Genomic DNA, 16,746 nt, shown 5'->3' with positions numbered 1-16,746 from the left:
CAAAAGAAGCACGTAAGAAGCGACCACACAAGCCTGCCCCACATGCAGTAAAAAAATGCTAAGTCAACCAAACCAATAGCCACACCCGTTCAAAAAATTTGAACCAAATAGCTGAGTACACCACTCGTTTCTACACCGCCAGGTACCAAAAAAAGGGCACGTGCCAAGCCCAAAATTCACCATGGGTCTTTTTCATCCAAATGGATGAATAATAGAGCGAAAACCTTGCCGGATAGAGGCTTGGGTATTTGTCGATAAACCCATTTAGTCAGCCTTCCTAGACAGAAAAGAGAATTCGGAAGAACACTTCACCATAGCACACAAATTAAACCCATTAAGGTTGCGGAAGGAGCGCCTCCTCGCCTATGCCACGTCCCGTGATTTACTGCAGCTCAGTTAACACCTCCCCAATCCCCAAGGTAACTTCACGAAGGCAGTCAACGCACGCGAGACAAGGGCGCCTTCTCGGCGCCTTCTCGTCTGCTCGTATTAATAATTGGCCCACGTACCACTGCCCCATTTCCTTCGCCAAGAAGAAAGAAAGAGATAGAGGAGCCTGCCTTCAGTTGGATCCGATGATGCGTCGTGCTGCTGCTCTGTATTCCTCCCCCCTCTCGAGCGGCTGATAAGGCGGAGTGGCCGGAGGTGGTGGACCGGTGGGGGCGAGGTATGTGTCATGGCGTTTCGGCGGTGGCGTAGCACGGCTTCCTTCCGCTGCATTCGACGACATACGAGATGGCAGTGGTGGTAGGCTGCTGGCAGCGGAGACGCTGGATCAATATCTACCTCGACGCCGGCAAGTCAGCCAGCGGCGACCGCCCCTCCGTGTTCCTCGCGGCGGCGCAAACGGCCATCAAAGACATTTCCTGGAGCAGAAGTTGAAGAAGGACCAGAAGGTATGTTTCCTGGAACTCGGTGACTTCCTCATCAAAGACTATGATTTTGGCCCGAATTGGTAATTGGTGACCAGTTTTTCCTGATTTTTGGCCGACGTCAAACTACTTGTTCTATGTGAATGTGTGGGGAAAGATCACTTATGGGCCAGGTTGTTCTGCTTGCAGGCAAGAGAGAAGGAGGAGGAAAAACTTAAGGCAAGTCAAAACGGCTAGGCTCCAGGTTGGAACATTCGTTACTGAATTTGAAACTATGATCCATTTGAATTGGTTGCCGACGAGTTATCAATTCTTTGAAATAGACTATGCTCCATGCTGGCTGCTAGGCTGCTGATGGCATGGTGTTTGGTTATTTCTTGGACCGCGATAACACCCGATCGTTCGGGCTGGGAGGTGATCGATCCGAACGAATGGTTCGGTGCGAAGGATGGAACAGATCGAACGTTTTTGTTCGGCGTGGGAGCTACCCCCAGACCGAACGCTTCACGTTGGCCCACTAGGACGCTGAACCAGCCAGCCCAAAACAAAATAAGGCCACCGTGGCCAGTTGCATAATGATTCACTAAAACAAGCCTAAAAACCACAAGAAAGGAACAAATGATTTGCCTTCATGTATAAAAATGCCATGGCAAATACACAAAAACAATATTGTAGGCCCAAAAACTGCTTCTGTCCCAATAAATAGAGAAAACACAAAAAAGACCTAAAAATGCGCTGGACCAAGAAAAAGACTCACTGAAAAAAATCTAGGGACAAAGTTGCCATGGTCTAATATACAAAAAACCACCATATAATTATGAAAAAAGGTATATTACAGAAATTTACATGAGTTGCATATAGATAATTTTTACATGGTAATAAAACTAAATTTGCCATGACAGTGTAGATAATTTTGCCATGGCACTAAAACTAAATTTTCCATTGCAATAAAAAAGTATGAAGAAAACGTACAGCCATGGCAATAAAAGGTAAACTTTGACATGGCAGTATAGCTAAATTTGCCATATCAATGAAGCTGAATTTGCCGTGGCAAAAATAGAAAAGCAAGTTTAATTTTCAATGATAGACTAAAACAAATAATTTGACTTGTATGTAAAAGTAAATTTTGCCGTGGCAAGTTTGCCATGTTTTTGAACATATTAAGTTGACATGGCATGGCTGATGGATCAAATTAATAGCCAATGCCTGAATGGAGTGAAACTGATTTACAATCTGTGACCCAAACCTGAACCAACTTTCAAAATTTGACATACAATCAAGAACCTAATGGTGTACAGAGGGTGGTTCCAATTTTTTTTGTACCATCCAACTGTTGAACCAAGCCTGAACCAACTTTCTTTTATTATACAGATTTCCTGTGATTTTCTTAAATTTGCCGTCTCACTGTACAATTTTTCTTAAATTTTCCTGGAAGGTGGCAAAATTTACTTTTTGCCATGTAAACATAAAAAATTTAGTTGATTGATCATGGCAAATTTTAGTTTACGCATCATAGCAAAATTGCATCCTGGAAGATGGCAAACATAGTTATCGAATCATGGCAAATTTAGTTCTCGAATCATGGCAAAGTCATTGCTTTCTTGCCATGGCAACTTATGGTTTTTTAAATTGTCACATAATTCTTTAAATTGTCGAAAACAACACAAAATGACATGGTGAATTTACCTACATCCCCATGGCAATCTTAACACTTTATTGCCATGGCAAGTTTTACTATTTATTTGCCATGGCAAATTTACCTTTTATTAACATGGCAAATTTACCTAAATCCCCATGGCAATATTTAACTTTTTATTGCCATGGCAAGTTTTATTATTTATTTGACTTTTATTAATAACGGCAAATTTACCTAAATCTCCATGGCAATATTGAACTTTTATTGCCATGGCAAGTTTTACTATTTATTTGCCATGGCTAATTGACCCTTATTAACATGGCAAAGTTACGTGAATCTCCATGACAATATTTAACTTTTATTGGCATGGCAAGTTTTACTTTTTATTTGCCATGGCTAATTTACCCTTATTAACATGGTAAATTTACCTAAGTTCCCATGGCAATAAACTATTAAGAGAGAATCTATCAAAAATATTGTCATGTGTGAATGAACTAACAATTTATAAATTTGCCATGGTATGAGAATTTGTAATAATCTAAGGAATTTCCATGTTGTGCTAAACATCGTGATTAGAAATTGTCATGTATTATAGGACCAAAAACCTAAATTTGTGTACTAATCACATGACAAAGTTAGTAACTACAAAAATCACAGCAAAAAATTATGTTCTACTCAGATTTTAGTGTAGCATGGCAAATTTCGGGACTATTTCGTACACACATAGTGGCAAAAAATGTGTTCAAAAAAGCTCATAGTACTCAGCATCTAGCAAAATTCATCAAACATCGGTAAAAATGGGGAAAATGGGACGTTGTACATATGCACACACAAAAACTGCAGAAGGAGAGCGACGGCGCATCAACCTGTCGGATCCCCCTCGCCCGTGGTGTAGCTCGAGCTCGAGCACCTCCCCGCCGGGCTCCCATCGGGTCACCCCCCCCCCCCCCCCCCCCCCCCCCCCCCCCCCCCCCCCCGCGTGATCACACCTCGAGCTGGTCGGTGAGCTTGAGGAGGGAGATGACCAAGATGCCCGCCGCCGCATCGTAGGGGCGGTACTCTTCCTCCGCCACGGCCGCACCTCTAGCCGGTGGGGGCGAACCAGAGTCACGCCGCGCTTCGGTGAGCATCGCCTGAACGAGCTCGAGGAGGGGAGACGGCTGCCGCGGCGGCGCAGGCGAGGAGGTGGCGCTTGGCCTCCGCCACGACCGCACCTCTACGCCGGCGAGGATGACGCGGGTGTATGCGGCCTCGACCCCGCCCAACGCGGCGGCGCGGGGAGCTGGCGGCAGCAGCGATCCACAAAGACGTTGTGGAGAGGAAGAGTGGGTGAGGGAAAGAAAGGATAAGGCTGCGGGGGGAGAAGGAGACGAGGTCGTTCGGGAGTTAGGAGGAAAATCCCGAACTAATTCTCTGCTGACTTGGCAGTGTCACCTGCTCTAAGATCTATGCAAACCATCTGACGGCAGTCGAGGCGTTCAGGACTAAACGCTAAAATCCTGACGTTCGGAAGTTATTGAATCTGTATTTCTTTTAAGACTTTGTTTGAGAAATACAAATTAATTATTAGGGAATATACTAATTCTGTGTGAAGCCCCACAACATAAATTTGAGAAGTGTAGATAGAATATGAAATCATAAGCAGCAATGCAACATAGAATAGCTTACCTATAGATTGAGGCGTCTTCTGATAGGTGTGGCCGAATACAACTCCTCTGAACTGAAGTATTTTTTCCTATGCTTGACTAGCGATTCAGAAAATAGTAAATGTATATCCATGGTTAATTGATGATGAGCAGAAGGTGAAATGGATGTCACTGTGGTGATGCAGTTAGCATAATTTGTGATGGGTGCGTGGTGGCCTCCATGGAATGGCATGAAATCACAAACTACAGAGTTGCACATGAGAAGGGCACCCCTGTACACGTTGGGATGCTGAGGTATGTCTTTTTTGTTCATTCAGAGTAGTCAATGGCGATGGTGTTTCAAACCGTAGCATCTTTTGCAGGGATTTACTACTGTCATTCTTTAACGAGAGCAATCTTAAACCCGGGAAGATAATATTCTACAGGTATGTACTTCCAAATATGATGTTAGTATTCGTCGTTGGTGGCGCCTTGTTGAATCACTATTGTTGGGACAATTAAGCATCACCAGCCAAATAAATCTCAGTCCTTCCTCAAGATAGTAGTTGCCCTACGTACAATGGTTGCTAGCCGTCATGGTCAGTGGTAGTTTAAGAACAGTACACTTATTTTCCATTGTTGTCAATTGACGTTGTTAGCTCTATTTTCAATGAATAACCTTTAGCCTAAAGAAGATTTTCATTTGCTTGGCTGCTAATTATTGTGTGAATCTTTGATCTTTACTTTGTGCCCACCTTGTCTGATTTTCTGCATCAGTGGCTAGCAGCAGCATCACATTTTTATGGCTTACCACAGCTGGCATGTTTTTTGTGTGCATTATAGGTGTCCTTGAAAGGGGCATAACGATTGGCAGTCTTGGTTCAAAGAGTTTCCTGACATATGAAAGCAACACTCTCTTTGCCCTTTTCTTTACGATTGAGTGCAACATTGTTGGTGGCAATTGGATCGAACTTCCTGCTCGGATGTATAGCAAAGCAACTCGCATCATGTCCTATTGTCAGCTAGAGTTGGATTGCCTGTATCCTACATACTGAATTTAATGCCTCTATTCTTGTCTCTAAATCGTGATATTGTTCATTCGGTCATTCCTTAAGTCGACCAACAGATATTCAGATTTGGTAAGCCATGGTCCTGAAGGGGAATACTCTAAGATGGCCCTCTTTTGCATATTAAGTTTTGACATCGAATTTGCTGGTCGCAAAGGATACTTCCCAGAACCAAATCATGATCCGGTTATTCAAGTTTATTTTATTACCTTTGTATTTTGATTGATAAGCCATTACATTTAATTTCCAATGTGAATGCCTTTATGTGGTAACTGAATGAGTGTTCTCTTTTTTCTGCCACTGACTTGAAGGAATATATTTTTTAATATATCGATGCTCATCATTGCCATGTCGGGCTCTCTGGTTCATGCTACACAGAAGCTTAGATCTGTAATCAAGCTATGGAAGAGAGTACTGTAAGAGACACTTCTATAAGCAGAGGTATGTGCCTGAATTTACACCTTAATTAGTTCTGTATGGTTTGTCTGATTCATGTTGAAATGATTTTCCTTAGTCTGTTAACCGTATAGTAATTACACGGTGTAGTACTATGGAAGTGGTATACTAATTTGGCGTAAGAACTACTGACATGGCTTCGTGTGTACAAATGTTACAGGTTTATGATATCAAGAATTAGCAGCGTGTTTTTTGTTTACTGTTGATTTGCTAACAAACCGTCTCTTATGTTGTTGATTGATATGCAGACTTGCTTTTTTGATTCAGTTGAAGAGCTCTCCTGGCTTAAGATCTTTCTAGGATAATTACGTCGTTAAATCTGAAGGTATATTATTGGTTTCTCAACTCATGTATTGATAAGCGTTTTTTTCATCCTCAATATATTATTGCTTGCCTGACTTGTCCTACATTTGTGAGGTGGCCGAGGAAGTTCAGTTCTTCAGGCGGCGTAAAACTAGAACTGCCTACAGATGATTTTGCTAGTTCGACAGAAACTTAAAATAACCAAGGGAACTTTCTCGGTTTTTTAGTTTTTTCTCTTCTCAGATTTTTGGCTGGGGTATTATCATATATGTCACACAGTAAATTTAGATCTTAATGCAAGATTTAATAGGGATAGATTCTTCTGCCATGTTTAAAAATTAGAATTACAAAGAAGAAAAGAAATTATTAAAGAAGAGATATAGTCGATTTTGTTGTTGAGGTGTTTCTTTGATCTTCCCTAGACCTCTTGTTTTCGGTTCGCATGGTGATGATCTATTTCTTTTGGTGTTTCTCTGGTTCAGGATTCACTCATGTGCCAAAGCCAGCTCAGGGAAGCCTTCCTGTACTCCTGGTCGACCACGACACGGTGAGTAGATTGTGAATCTTTCTTGCACCGTCGGATCGGATTCGATGTGTATATAGTAGTTATGGATTGCTGACAGCTTAATGTTCTGTTTCTTCTGTGTACTATGGTGTGCGTATTGTTTTCAGATCTTAAGCAAGCGGAACGCCGAAGGAGGATCTTGGGGATGACGGAGGCGTCGATGACAACCTCAAAGGCGAGAGGTATTGAGACTGCAAATTGCTTTCATGTCGCTGCGTTTCTTACTTTATGCAACTCCGTCAGTAACTCGGTATTAAGGCCTTATAGTTGGTGGGGAGCAACGAAAAACTGAATTTGTGGATTTTATAATTTGGACTATCTGTTTGATACGTCTGCACTGGTGATGCAGAACATTGATCAAGACAGTGTGGGTTTAGAAATGAGGAAAACAAATTGGCTTGCAGGGTTTAGGCTACTTGTGCTTGTTTTGCCTTGTGATTACTTGAAATTGCAACCTGCAGATTGAATGGGCACTTGATTTGTTAGGACAAAAGGCTGAAGCAATGAAAGCTGCTGCTCTTTGAGCTGTAGTACATTTGATTTGAGAGCCGGATGAGGTCCGTTAAATTAGGATTGAAGTCCGCACCATAATTAGGAACACTGAACAAGCAAGGCCATTCAGATGAAGTCTGCACTTAACACCGTGCAGCATTGCTACTAGCTAAGTATCTAATTGGTAACAGAGTAGCCTCCCCAGAGTTGTAGTCGAGGCTTCACGAATAGTTAACTTCTCCACAAACAGACAAGATGCTTGCCAATACCTTGTCATCTTTTAGTGAATCTTCCAGAAGATCAACAATAGATGGAAATGATGTTGAATGGCACAGTTTTGTTGGACAGTGCCTTGATATGGATGAGAATGTTAACAAAGCACCATGTCTTGTGCACCACTCTGGTAATGTGCACATGCTCAACAGGATCTGCATCAGATCGGTGGTCTTGGTCTCATCCATGTACTGAAGAAAGCATATGCTTCAGTACACATAAAACTTCAGGAAAAAAATCCAACAACAGTGACAGAAGCATGGTCCTTCACAGTAAACATTTGCAAGATGATGACCTTATCGTGTAATGTGCTGATGCAGTGATACCTTACTCGGAAGTACTCCCTCCGTAAACTAATATAAGAGCGTTTAGATTACTATTTTAGTTATCTAAACACTCTTATATTAGTTTACAGAGGGAGTATATTGAAGTACATCACTCCATGTTAGAACATGCTTCCTTCGTCCGGAATTAGTTGACGCTCAAACTAATTCCGGGCGGAGGGAGTATATTTCAATTTTCTTTCAGAGTTGTTTTAGAACATGGCCTAGTTATGGTTCACTTTCAGTGAACACAATGATTATTAATTTCATCTGAACCCCACAAATCCACAACCACGAGGCACACACTAAGTTTTTCTGATAATATTGTAATGATTGAAAAGGTGCCACAGATTACCCGTACTTGAGATAAATGTACCAATTGCTTTTGCAGCAGAACTGCAAACATCATCAGCATCAGTCTACATCAAATCTTTGAGAAGAGTACACCCACGTGATCTGATTGCAGAGCTAACACTTTTGCCTCTTGAGTTGGTGCTACATACAATGATTTAGTTGAATAAATTATAATGCTGGTAAAGCTCGTTTGTTTTCTCCTTTGATCTGAATGGCATGGAAAATCTTCATTCATTTCATTTAGTAATTTTACATAATTTTCTATGCTATTCAGTAAACCTTGCTTTTTTAAAATGAAGCCAAAGCTTTCATCCCTCTTACATAAAAGATAAAACAAATATCGTGATGCTAACAACTACTGTTAGTTTGCTAACAATCGATAACTAATGTGTGTGGACGTATGAAAATGATAGGATGAGATGCTTTGAGGCGCTGCAGCAATACAAGTGCGCACAACTTCATGTCAAGAGGCGCGCCATGGGCGCGCCCCAGCCCCAAGTATCACAGTAAGACTGGCTACGATACATTGCGCAGGATCTATCACAGCCGAAGATGGACACAGGAGCACACATAAAGGGACACTACTCTGGCAAAATAGCAGGCATGTCAAAAGTTTAAACCAGCACAAAGCGAGATAGGTAATAGAAATAAGCATTGCCCCCACTGACCGCCCGTCACCTTCGCGACAAAACTAACGGAAGTTTTTTTTGAAAAGGAGGATAGACCCCGGCCGATGAATTATTAATACATCAATCGGTCTAAAGACATCATCTAGGCAATACCTGTTGCTACTCCTATCCCATTGATGAAGGTGTGCCGAATATCCGGGCCTAATACCAAAAGGGCATCGCACCAAACCCTAACATCTAAAGCCGAATGCCCCAGCCCAGTCACACACCGGGACAGGGTCCCATATCGGACCGACGCACTTTCAGAGGCTGCTGCTGTCATCTTCCACCGGTCAATCTCCAGAGCAGAAATTGACCCATTGACCGTGCCTGGCCTGCTGTCAATGCCACCACGATGCCAGACAACCCCACCATCCTGCACGTATCCGTCCACACACGCCCGTCGCCGAACCTCCGCAGCACCATGCCTCCGGGATCCGCCGTCGGTCTTGCGGTGGATGAGACACCGCTGTTCCGCTTGTCCCGTCCAACTAGCACTTGCTCCAAAACGATGCCCTCAGGAAGGACAACGACATCAAAGGTACCATCATCGTCCGATCCGGTAGATCTAGATCTAGTGTTCCCCCCGGAGCATCACGAGTGGGGTGTCACGACCTGCAACAACGATGCCTCGAGAAGGGAACGACGTCATAGACGCCACTATCGTCCGCCTTGACCGAAGTCCGCGCGATTTTCACCGGAAGCCGCGTGCCCCCAACCTCGCAGTTGGCTGGAACTGAACGGAGCCTCGCGGCGCAGACGAGGGCCGCCATCGGCACGCCGGCAGGGAGCCTCTAGCTGCCCCTCACTGGTCCTCCTCGCGCCACTGGCCGGCCAAGGCCATACCGAGACGGACCTGGACATGACTCCAGATCCGCAGCCAGCGGAGTCACCCATGCACCCGCGACCGCCACACCGCCAGCCATGTAGGTTCCCGTCGCCACCGCGCAGCAGGGGCGCCACCCTGACTGCCGCCCCGGCCTCCCCACTTGAGACGCCGCCTCCGCCTCACAGGATCTGCCGCGGCGACCACCCACCCTGGATCTATGGTGCAGGGCCCGCCGCCACCGCGGCCCTTGCCGGCGGCAGCGGCGGCTGGGGATGGAGGAGCGGGGAGGGGCTGGCGGCGCGGGATCAGGGGCCCCTGGCGCCGCCATAGGGGAGGCGACGCGAAGCACACTAGCATATGTTTTTCTAAAAATGGGAGAGATTTTCACTTCCCGGCCTCTGCACCAACTATGGAAGCATACGACCATTTTAGTATGAGTACCAAGATAAACATGGTTCTCAGAATTTGTTCTGGACAATTTCAAGTATCAAAGCCAGAGTAGACGCCCCTCCCCCTCAGGAGCCGCTTCTCCTCCTCGACGTAGTTCTTACCCCTGCTGGCCTGCCCATGATCTCTCTTCCACTTCTCCTTCTGTGAGAATGAAGCATCCTTCTCTTTCTCGATCTGCCTTGGTTGGGGGTTCATCACACCGTTAAGCTTCTCCCCTTCAGTTACTGCAGCCCTTGTGCGTTCCCGCTCTTCAAAAGACTCGGTTAGAACTTCCTTCTCGTTGCAATCTTTCCCAGTGGACCAAGTCCAGTTAGGTTCAACCTTTGGAGGAGCAACTGTCAGTATAGATGGTCCGCCACGATACCCGTGCCGGCTCAAAGCACTAAATCCACGCCACCAGGTTTCTTCTTATTTAACATAGATGCCGTTCAGAGAGCTAAAACTAGCGTTAAAAGAGACCCTGACCATGACATATCGTACTTTAAACATCAAGTGATATATGGTTCATATTACTTCGCTAACAATCAAAATGTGCCATATTACAGCTGGCGGAAACAAAATAGACAGGATAAGATGGTCCAATTTGCGATGTTTGCTAATGCAACTTTAGGGAAGGGAACACTGGATCTATGTAAGCATGATACATGGGATCTTTGGCCCAGAGCTTCCCTAAGTGGTCGCTAGAGGTGGTCAACCTATGGGCTTCCTCGGTGGCCCAAATGAGGGCTTGAGCTTTCATAGGGTGAATGATAGCATCCTGGTGCTCATTATCTCTCCCGACCCTCTGCTGATCCCACTGTCTCAAGAGGATGTAGGTAACTCAAGGGCTGCTCATACAACTGCTTCACCGATCTCCCTACCCCCCAGCCATGATGTGGATGGGATCAGGGAACCACAGTGATCAAGAATTGGGATGTGCTTCCTGTACTCTTGATACATTTCAGCCCTCTTGATCAACGCACCTGTAGTATCCGATGAACTTTACGTTTGAGGTGCTTTGTACTTTCGATGAACTTTTATAATTTAAAAAATTTGGTATACGGAGTATATTAGAAGCCTACATGGTATTCTCCCATAATATACTAGTCCATGAATAATTGTTTTATATAATCCTAGTTAACGATTTAGGTACTGCTCTAATTAATATGTCTTACGCTATTCTGTTCACTGATGAGTGCATTTTGCATCATGTTCTTGCATAGTAGATGTAAGATTTTCTGCATTTTACCGTGATCGCTCACACATTTTTGTTTGATTTCACCAGGATCGCTAGAATAAGTAGATTTGGAGCGTTCACTGAAAACACTCATTTTTGGTCAAAATATATCAATTGGACGTCATAAAAACCTTCCATACGAAAAGATGAACACGTGAGGAAAAACCACGTTGCATTTGGCCTACCAAAAGAGAAGATGACGGGTGGTACGAGAGCGCCGCTCATACTAGCGGTTGTAGCACTCATTGCCGCCTTCTGCTGGTCAACTATATCCACCCCGTGCAATCCGATCTCAGTTACGACGAACATAGAGACTCTACCGTATGAAACATCACCAGTAACCTCACATCTGAAATGGGTCCGAAGGGGAATCGTCAGAAGGGCATCCATCTCGACATTGCTTCGATCACAGAGGCCATGGCATCGACCTTCATCCTCTCTAAGGGAGTCCTGGATTAGGGGGTCCCCGGGCGTCCGGGCTATGTGACGTGGGCCGGACTGATGGGCCGTGAAGATACAAGATAGAAGGCTTCCCCCCGTGTCCGGATGGGACTCTCCTTTGCGTGGATGTCAAGCTTGCCGTTCGGATATAAAGATTCCTTTCTCTGTAAACCGACTCTGTACAACCCTAGGCCCCTCCAGTGTCTATATAAACCGGAGGGCTTAGTCCGTAGACGCAATCATAATCATACAGGCTAGACATCTAGGGTTTAGCCATTACGATCTCGAGGTAGATCAACTCTTGTAACCCCTATACTCATCGAAGTCAATCAACTCCATTAAGAGGGCCCAAACCTGGGTAAACATTGTGTCCCTGTCTCCTGTTACCTTCGATCCTCAGACGCACAGTTCGGGACCCCCTACCCGAGATCTGCCGGTTTTGACACCAACATTGGTGCTTTCATTGAGAGTTCCACTGTGTCGTTGTCAGAAGGCTCGATGGCTCCATCAATCATCTACAACAATGCCACCTTGAAGGAGACTTTTCTCCCCGGCCAAATTTCCGTATTCGGCGGCTTCGCACTGTGGGCCAATTCGATTGGCCATCTGGAGCAAATCGACAGCCATGCCCCGGGTCATCAAATCAGTTTTGGAAATCTGAGCTACATCGCCGACATCCGAGGAGACTTGATATTCGAGGGGTTCGCGACACCGACCACCGCTCTGGCCTTAGATCTGGAGCAAACTGCTGGGTCCGAAGATGGGAGCGCGGAACCCACCGGACTCTCCAAAATTGTGGAGCTCACTACCACAGATCCAGATAGGACCGTGTCATCGGGGGACCTGGAGCCTAGCCGGACTCCCCTCGTCACCGAAGGTCCGGAATAGTCCCCGGATTCTAACTCCGGACTCCCGAAGTCTGTGGCAAGCGGGCGCGACCCAGAGGCTTTCTCCTCACTTAGCGTCAAAAGTCCTTGTCCCCCCGTCCAACCCTCGCCTTTAAGCAAGACTCTGGACCTAATGCTATCCCTCGCTATTACAGATGAATCGCTGCTGAACTGCCCCCAGTCCATGCCAGGTGCTGAGAGCGGGGAATTTTACGCCCCACCCACCACCCACTTCATAGCCACTGTCGAGGATCTAACCGACATGCTCAATTACGCCTTTGAAGACATCGACAGTATGGACGATGATGCCGGAGATGAGCAGGGCCAAAACCCGCCGTTTACCGGACGATGGATGGCCACTTCCACATATGATGTGTACATGGTAGACACACCCAAAGAGGTCGACGGCGATGGCGAGAAGGATTCGGTTGAGGACAGGCCTGCTGAAGCACCCCCGAAGCGTCAACGTCAGCGGCGCCGCTCAAAATCGCGTCGCAACAAGGACAGCAATACCGGCACCGGAGACAATAACACTCCAGAGAACGCCAAAGACCCCGAAGCCCCTGTCGAGCCAACATCCGAACAGGACGACTGGGAGGATGGGCAAGTTAACCCCGACGATCCTGTCGGGAACGAGGGCTTAGAGTATAGTAAATACCTACCGATCTCCGAAGAGGATGTGAGCCTCGGCGACGAAGATTTCATCGTGCCTGAGGAACCCCTCGAACAAGAGCGCTTTAAGCGCCGGCTAATCGCTACTGCAAAAAGCCTGAAAAAGAAGCAGCAGCAGCTTCAAGCTAATCAGGATTTACTCAATGACAGATGGACTAACGTCCTGGCAGCCGAGGAATATGGCCTCGCACGCCCAACTAAGAGTTACCCGAAGCGCAAGCTGCTACCCCAATTCGATGACGAGGCCTTGGAGCCCACACTACCAACGCTTGATGCTGCTGATAGACCCGACCGACCACCACGTGGCCGGGATAGAGCGGCAACTCAAGCCGAACACCAGCCCGCACCACCTCGCCGTAGAGGCAGAGAAACAGCGGCTCCAGGACACACCTACGACCTACGACATGACCTGGACAATAGAGCCGGTCAGACCAGATCAATCTACGGATCACGTGGGTGTGCCCCAGCGCGAGAAGACGGCTATCAGGCCTGGCGCGACAAGCATAACCCTATCCGGGCCAAAAACCACACACGGACTTCATCTGAACTGCGTCGTGACGTGGCCCGATACAGAGGCGCCGCACACCCCCTATGCTATGTGCGCCCCCAGACACCGATGACCTCAGTCACATAGTCCAGCAACCCGGAGAGTCAGCTCGGAAACTCTGGACCAGGTTCTTAATTAAAAAGAAGCAAATTGTAGATTATCCGGACGCCGAAGCCCTCGCGGCCTTTAAACATAGCGTCCGCGACGAATGGCTCGCCGGACACCCCGGCCAAGAAAAGCCGAAGTCCATGGCGGCCCTTACCGCACTCATGACCCACTTTTGCGCGGGAGAAGACAACTGGCTAGCCCGTAGAAGCAATAGCACCAGCGACCCCGGCACCTCCGAAGCCTGGGACGGCAATGGCAAGCCACGACGTAACAAACATAAGCGTCGAATCAATAATGAAAGTACCAAAGACACGGCGGCTCAACGCCGGATTCAATGGCTTCAAATCCGGTCAACGGAAGAAGCCATTCAAAGGAAATAGAGATGGTCCATCCAGTTTAGACAAAATACTCGATCGGCCTTGCCAGATTCACGGCACCCCCGATAAGCCTGCCAATCATACCGACAGAAATTGTTGGGTCTTCAAAAAAGCCGGCAAGCTCAACGTCGAACACAATTGGAAAGGGCCGCCCAGCAAGGATGATGACGAAGAGCCTCGTCAACCGAGCACAGGGGGACAGAAGAAATTCCCCCCGAGGTAAAAACGGTGAACATGATATATGTCACACATATCCCTAAGCGGGAGCGCACGCGCTCATTACGTGACATCTACGCCATAGAGCCGGTCGCCCCAAAATTCAATCCATGGTCGGCCTGTCCGATCACCTTCGATTGAAAGGACCACCCAACCAGTATCCGTCATGGAGGTTCGGCAGCTCTGGTCCTTGATCCAATCATCGACGGATTCCACCTTACGCGAGTCCTCATGGACGGCGGCAGTAGTCTTAACCTGCTTTATCAGGACACCGTCCGCAAAATTGGCATTGATCCTTCAAGAATCAAGCCCACTAAAACTACCTTTAAAGGAGTAATACCTGGTGTAGAGGCCTGCTGCACGGGATCAATAACACTGGAGGTCGTCTTTGGTTCACTAGACAACTTCCGAAGCGAATACTTGATCTTCGATATCGTCCCCTTCCGCAGTGGCTATCGCGCACTGCTCGGACGAACCTCCTTCACCCGTTTCAATGCGGTCCTGCACTACGCTTATCTAAAGCTCAAGACACTACAAAAAAATACACTTATGTGATGATACATGTTTGTCACAGTAGGCCGCGTTTTTTGTTATGCATGTACATCCATGACAAATTTATGACAGAATCAAGATAGTCATACCTGTGATGTCGTAGAAGTGTTCCATGACATTACCAAAATTATCATCACGGAAATGTCCACTTCCATGACGATAAATCGCGCGTCAAAGAAGTGCTTTCGTCAAGGGTGACTGACACGTGGCATCCACCGTAACGGAACGTCGTTAAGCTATCGGGTCGGGTTTTGGATCCGATAACCCGTTAACAACCCCGACCAATGGGGATTTTCCACGTGTAAAATCATCATTGGCTGGAGGAAACACGTGTCGGCTCACCGTTGGGACAGATGTCATCCGCTCATTGGACCGAAGGCGCCTATGATACAGCGACACGTGGCACGGCCCAACAGAGGCCCATTCCTGTGAAAAGGCCGACCCGTTTGATTTGGTCAAAAGGTGGCGGGCCGGCCCACGGAAAGCCTGTTAACGGCATGTTCGCATATAGCCCATTTATAGCCCGCTAACCCAGGGCCCGTTACGCCCTATCCGAATTAGGCCCAGTAGCGTCATCTGGGCCATCCAATATGATTCAGCCCGTTTTAACTTCCGGCCCGTGTGTGGCCCATGACTTCTTTCGGCCCATATGAGGACCTTTGTAACCCTTGGCCCATTAACGGCCTGTGGTGAAACTGGCCCGTAATGAACAGTGTATCACTTTATACCCATTAACGGCCGGTTATTCCATTGGGCCGTTTCCAGCCCAAGTTATCTTTCGGCCTTCTCAGGGCCCATTGATTCTTGGGCTCATTTGCAGCATTTGGTTACATACGGCCCATTACTGTCATTTTCTGCTTGTGGGCCAAATTCAGCTTGTCATTACAGTTGGCCCGTTTGCGGACCGTTAATACATTGGGCCGTTTTCATGTCAAAAAAACCCGTTGGGCTGTTTTCATAGAGTTATCAAATACGGCCTATTAACGGCCCGTTATGGTCCACGAATAGTACGACCCATGATTGGCGAAATGATGAAACGCCCCGTAGAAGGCCCATGGATCCTACGGCCCGTATGAGGCCCATGGATAGTACGACCCGTATAAGTCCCATGGATCGTACGGCCCGTAGAAGGCCCATGGACCCTACGGCCCGTAGAAGGCCCATGGACCCTAAGGCCCGTATAGAAGGCCGATGGATCCTACGGCCGGACGAAGGCCCATGGATCATACGGCCTGCAGGAGGCCCATGGTTACAACAGTCCGTGTGTTGCCACGATTATTTTGGCCTAGTTACCAAAAATAGCTATTGTGGCCACTAGAAAAAAACAGAAAAAGAACTGCAATGACTACATGCAAACAACTAAACAAGACAATAAGGAAATAAATAAGCAAGCAATTAACGCTAGCCTATTACCGCTATTACACATATTACATCCACTAGGCATCAAAGTTCGCCACCAGTGCAAATATAGGGAACAAAGCAGCACATTACATACACTGGCCGTCAAAATTGGCCACCAGTGCAAATAAACGCGGCAGCAAAACAAGAGCATAACTGAAACGACTTCAGAAGAGCTCAAGAAACGTTATCCTGGGTATCCACCATGCTGGCAATAAGCTTAGCAAGCTGATTAGCTTTGTCCTGTTTGGCGCTAAAATCCTCCAACGCTTGCTGTTGCACCAGAAAGTATGCATCTGAATGCTCCAGGGACTTCCGCAGTCCTTCCGCTTCTTGTCGCAGCACAGCTGATCGATGTCTTTCAGCTTGTAGTTGAGACTCAAGAAACCGAACTGATTCAGACAGTGAGTTTGAATAGC

At 46.8% G+C, this 16,746-nt stretch overlaps 1 long non-coding RNA gene and 1 pseudogene across 7 annotated transcripts; one reads left to right on the top strand and one right to left on the bottom strand.

Moving 5' to 3' along the window:
• Positions 1 to 311: 311 nt before the first annotated feature.
• LOC123165588 (uncharacterized) lies at positions 312 to 9,151 on the top strand. Of its 7 annotated transcripts, none has more exons than XR_006483073.1 (10): positions 313 to 896; positions 1,062 to 1,116; positions 4,340 to 4,448; positions 4,517 to 4,579; positions 4,977 to 5,172; positions 5,260 to 5,386; positions 5,512 to 5,641; positions 5,905 to 5,981; positions 6,442 to 6,506; positions 6,632 to 7,054. It is a non-coding gene; the product is annotated as an uncharacterized lncRNA (long non-coding RNA). The 7 variants fall into 7 exon arrangements; XR_006483074.1 differs by adding an exon at positions 8,380 to 9,151 and having other exon boundaries at positions 314 to 896; positions 5,260 to 5,641; positions 6,632 to 6,706; XR_006483072.1 differs by adding an exon at positions 8,004 to 8,312 and having other exon boundaries at positions 314 to 896; positions 5,260 to 5,641; positions 6,632 to 6,706.
• A 792-nt stretch (positions 9,152 to 9,943) lies between these two features.
• LOC123171206 (uncharacterized) lies at positions 9,944 to 10,332 on the bottom strand (annotated as a pseudogene).
• Between the last annotated feature and the right edge of the window lie 6,414 nt (positions 10,333 to 16,746).

The sequence above is a fragment of the Triticum aestivum genome, chromosome 7D, assembly GCF_018294505.1.
Source record: "Triticum aestivum cultivar Chinese Spring chromosome 7D, IWGSC CS RefSeq v2.1, whole genome shotgun sequence".
Lineage (NCBI taxonomy): Eukaryota > Viridiplantae > Streptophyta > Magnoliopsida > Poales > Poaceae > Triticum > Triticum aestivum.
Note: the sequence above shows the minus strand (reverse complement) of the source record. Positions and strands in the feature narration are given on the sequence as shown.